The following is a 5,560-nucleotide window of genomic DNA, read 5'->3' on the forward strand; positions in this document are numbered from 1 at the left end:
CCACATCTGCATATTTATATAGCACACAGCTGGACTGCAGCATGCATCTTCATCCACACTCTTTGTTCTGTACCCATTAATTAATTAATCAACAACCTACACAAACAGACTCCATGCAAACATCCTCCTCTAAACTATTTATTTACACAGGTTTCACACAAAAGCTAAGTAAAAAGGTATACCTGTATCGTTGCAACTGAACATTCATATCACATGTAAAAATGTGCAAGGACAAAGGTTTGACAACACTAATCACATGTGTTCTGAGGAACACCCAGGTTGTGAGGACCACTTCTGACATCTGCTGGCCATGGTGTGAACATCAAAAAGTAATATGTTCTTAAAAACTAAAATAAATTGACCAGCGATGGCAGGAAGAAGCCAAAACAGCAATAATGCTTGCCTAATTCACAAATTAATTTTTAGCAGGAAAGCACTTATATACAATTTGTCATCATAAACTCTGAAAATGCAGAACTACAGGCAACTATTCCCTATGTTCTGTTTTTATTTCCAATGACAGCCACATACCTGACTATGCAATTATGCAACAAATCAGATTACATCTGCATCAAATTCAAAGCAGAGACAAGCACAAAATTATGTAGGGCCAATCTGCAGCCCACCAACGATTTCTGCTAAAAACCCTGTTTTTAAAAAAAAGTACATGGTGATTAAATTCTAATGCTAAGGCTGTCTCCTGTGAGATGTCTTTCCTTTAAAAAAGCAAAACCTGCTCCTCCACTTACTGCTCACAGCTGCACTAATTGGGAAGAATTTTTAAGCAATGAAAGACACTTTTTTCCCCCCTCCTTGTTTCTCTTTCACTGTAGCACTTCTAAATAGGTTGGTTTCAGCATTTAAGTGCAGTTACTGGATATACAAACACCTGTCAGAAAACGCCTGTCATGGTATAAATATGTGAGGACATGTCCTGAGAGACTTGGGTTTATAAGCTAATATATAGCTCAGTGAAGTGAAAGTGAGGTTTTGCAGAAGGATTTGAAAAAGGCCCTACATTCAGCTGTGTTTCATTGTGAGTCTGGATATAGCCTAAGCTTTTTTTCACGAGAAGCAGAGAAGCTCATTGCTGAATTCACATATCCATATCCAATTGCTCAGTGTTTTGTCCACACCAATTTCCACCTCTCCGCAGCATGGTTCATTTCAGAGCAGCGCTGCATTCTAAAGTCATTGTTTGTGAAATAGACAATTTTACCTGTAAATGTTTTGTGTTGATGAGCAAACATCAAGCCAGAACAGTCAAGCAAGATAGACTCTAACAGTGGAATAATGAGCCTTTCTCCTTAAACGGGATGCTTTGTAGTATGTTTTGGCACTTAGGTATAAAGAAAACAATCACATATTTCTGTAGAAAACGAAGCTGTAAATGCAGCGTTGACATTATAGTCACTATCCTGCAGAGAGCTGCTTGCTACTCTAACATTGCCAGTTTGCTGTTTGTGTTTAGCAGGCCATGAAACTTAAAGAATGAGCTAAAAGAGGCTCAAAATACACTGTTCAGGTGAGAGTTGTTTATATTTGATTCCCTGTGCATGTAAAAATACTAATCAATGAAGTTTTAACAGTCATTTTGAGGCATAAGAAGAGGGCATGTCTAAATGAAATATACTTAATGTGAAAAGGTGTGTCTCCGTTTTTACATATATGCTTTCTTCAATCTGCAGTTCACTCCACAGGAGCAGCAGACTCAAAAGCACAAAACTCAAAATAAGCCACAGAGTGGACACTGCAGACAGCACATGAGGATATGATAGGCACTGTAGAAACATGTGCTGGCACTGAAAGCTTAATCCGTCTTATCGATGACAGGTCGGTGTCTCCGTGGAACCCATACGATCGATGGCACTTGATCCGCTTAAATATCAGGAGTGCTGACATCCCTCTCATCTCTGTGTCTCACCCAATCAGGATTGATTGCAGCACTTCCACAGTCCTCCATGGACAAGTGACTGGCATTAGTTCCTCATGTTTAATATTGATGATACTACTAACTGATCCCCTAACAGCTGTCTGCTGCATTGGGGAGAGGCTTAAAAATCACTGATTATGCAGTGATCTCTCATTCGATACCAATTCTCTAATTATAAGGAGAGTCATATAAGGCCGCATTGGATTGCTTTGTTTTTAATTTATTATTTCCAAGAACATTAAAAATCTCCACATGTATACTTTTAAAGTTGCCATATTCCAAATAAATATGTTCATCTTAAAGTGCATAAAATCAGTTCATCTCATTGGAATAAATGGCTTGTTTATAAAAGCAGAAGGAGAAATACTGAGGTGAGTACTTTCAGTCAGTTAAGTTAATATAATTTAAAAAAAATAGTAGGAACCACACGTAATGTTGCTGTGAGTTTTCAGGGGGGGGTTTGAGCGAATCGAAGAAACTTGTTGACAAAATAGTGTCAAATTGTAATTGCAATGGGTGATTTCAGATGAATACTTCAAAACATTAAGCACACAAAAATTCACCAAGGACTAACATTCAATTCAGTTCTGATGTGCTGCCAAGTGGACACTGAGCAGCTCGATGTATTTCTTGCTTTTATGCATTCTCTTGTCTTTGAAACAAGAACAAAAGAGAAGTGCTCTCAGAAAACAAGCAGGGCTGTCACACACGTGAATCAAACTGACTATGTGAAAAACTTACAGTGCTCTTCACAGGAGTCGTTTGCATTTGAGATTTACAGCACTCGAGATCCTTAATGTTACGTGTTGTGTGTCTGTCTGCATCCTTTGCGGAACGAGTGTGTTTTGTTTGCTTGTGATGAACTAACACGCAGTATCAAACTATCAGAGGGGAACTTTTCTGATCAGCATTTTTGCAAGAAGCCCGCAAGCCTATGAAAGCATGACGTTCATCATTGTCTAGAAAATCCAACATATCAAAACTTTAAAGTTTTTGTACTTCAGACCTGCATGGCATCCTCTGAGATGCCGGTGAGGATGGCACAACAAAGTTTGTTACCTTACTTTCAACCGCATCCAACAGTTTAATGTAATTGCTCCTTCCTGTTGCACATCCTGTTACCAATATTAAAGCTGTCAGGGGAAAAAAACAGATAATAATGTTTTGTTCTTGTGTTGTAGATGCATTTTTAATCTGCAGAGATACACAGACTGCATCCTGTGCTGCTTCACAAAAAAAAAAAAGCCACCTCATGTTTTGCCATGTGAGCAAATTTAATTGGAAGTAGTGACAGTCGGGTGCTCCATTTCCATTAATAAAGCTCTGACATGGTGTAAAGGGAATGCATGCATCTACTGTGAATTTCTTGCTGGCAATCTGAATTCAGCACAGAAATGGTGGACTCCTCCACTACCAGGAGAATATAGAGAGATAATTTTTTAATGTAAATATTTTTAATGGTTCTTGCAGAGAAAATTCAGACCCCAAGTAATATCAAAAACAGGCTTTAACTGTGTGAAACAAACACATCTCAAGGATTATAACTAAATTATCCTAAGTGCCTTTCCACAGACTACAGAAAAATGTCCTAATTTGTGATCTGGTTTGTGTGAATTTTCTATCCTGAGGGATTTGCTGATTGTTCTCTGAACAGCGTGGCGGTGTCTTATATTTGTCAAATACAGAGCACCTGCTCAGCATCCTCACGGGGCCTCCTAACAAAGTCATTGACCTTTTCTCTGACATCGACTGTATTTCAGTTCAGAGAACGCTCAAACAGCCGAAGCTGCAGCTCAGGAGATGTGGGCTGTGTGCCGTGATTAACACTCTTCTCTCCCAATCTCTGACAACCACAAGGACCAATCTGCTCGCATGATACACTTCTTCTGAAATTGAATCCCCTACTTTTTTCCCCCCTTGTTTTTGATGTAATCACACTTGGTACCGCCACTTCTCACAGGCCACCAATTTATTTTTATTTTTTTCCATTTCCAGCAATAAAGTATTATGTGTGAGCTGACTTCAGCAGCAGCTCCTAAAATGGGTTTGGCGGTTTTCAGGTCAGCACGGGTGTTCATCAGAGCTGTTCCCTGCTGAGGATGTAATGATCAAAGTTTTTGTGCCACAGACTTAGCACAATTTACAGCACTCCCAAGTGCCCTTGCACATCACTCTGCCTGACGCTAAGCTTATCGCAGTTCAGACCAATTATATGACCCGATGACGAGAATGCAACTGCTGTTCTGTACCAGTGGTTTACCAAGTAAATAAGTGCTTAATGACCCTCTCACTCCCCCTTTTCAACTTAATTGGGGGGGCGCAGATTTGTTGGATGGATGACTCTACAGGACTGGACTGCGAATTTGAAACAGGGGACTGCCAGCCCTCCATTCATTGTGTTTATTTTTGAGTGCAGCTGCTTGATTGCTACCCAAGCCACTTAACTATAGCTGACCACCAGCAGGCACAGCTGTGTGGCGTTGGCCATTTTAACGTCCTCCTGCAGCACATTTGGAAGGAAACAGTTAAAATGGTCATGCAACTAATTCTGATGGCTGCTGTGTTTCTGTAATGATGTGCTTATATGTGTGTGTGTGTGTGTGTGTGTGTGTGTGTGTGTGTGTGTGTGTGTGTGTGTGTGTGTGTGTGTGTGTGTGTGTGTCCCACTGATGGACAACTATCAAATCTCACAGTTTTTTGGGGGGAGGGGGGTTTACAATAAATAAGGGAGAGTAAATGAGGAGTCATTACAGTACAGTAATTATCTGATGGGTGTGCAGATGACCAAAAAAAGGTGGTGGTGGTGGGGGGGGGGGGGGGGGGCATGGCTCAGAATTTAGCAGATTTAATATTGTTATTCAAACTAGCCTGCGGCTCTTTTTCGCTTTTCTCAAGTATGGCACAGCCATGCAGGGTTAATTTATCTTACACTGAGTATCTTCATTATACAACTCTATATAGTCAGATGACAAAAACTTGGTTGTTTATAAACACTTAACAACAGAATGAGATATACATGTAATAACGATACACAGATACACACACATATGTGTAATATATATATATATATATATATATATATATATATATATATATATATATATATATTACATAAAAAAACGCATCAAGGAAAATAACAATAATAAATAATAACAACAACAACAATAAATCTCAAAATCATTAACTGTTTGCATGCTTTTAAAACCAAGCTAACTGTGTGCACAGTCGTCATTAAAGTCATTCACTTATCTTTTCATAACTCAAGATCCATAAGAAAGACAGCAAAATAACCTCAGCTTCTCATACATCTGCAAAAGCCATGTAAGTTTTATGTTGAACACAGCAGAGGCCAATAAACAAAACAGCGTCTGAGAATAAAAGGAAGAAAATTAGCGATTGCCTAAAGTGAAGGTAGCTTCCACTGATTCTTCGTGCTGAGGCAATTACGATCTTATTCAGTGACAGCTGGCTGGATGGACTTCTTTGTTTTAGTGCTTCTGCATAATGAAGAGTCTTACGTGGCTCTTGTTGAAAAGCGAGCCACATGGTTTGACATCATTATCTTTTTTTCATCTGTGTCCTTTCATGCAAAGTTTGCCTTTGCGGCGCTTGCATCTGTGAATATTT

The sequence above is a fragment of the Archocentrus centrarchus genome, chromosome 15 (assembly GCF_007364275.1).
Source record: "Archocentrus centrarchus isolate MPI-CPG fArcCen1 chromosome 15, fArcCen1, whole genome shotgun sequence".
Classification (NCBI taxonomy): Eukaryota; Metazoa; Chordata; class Actinopteri; order Cichliformes; family Cichlidae; genus Archocentrus; species Archocentrus centrarchus.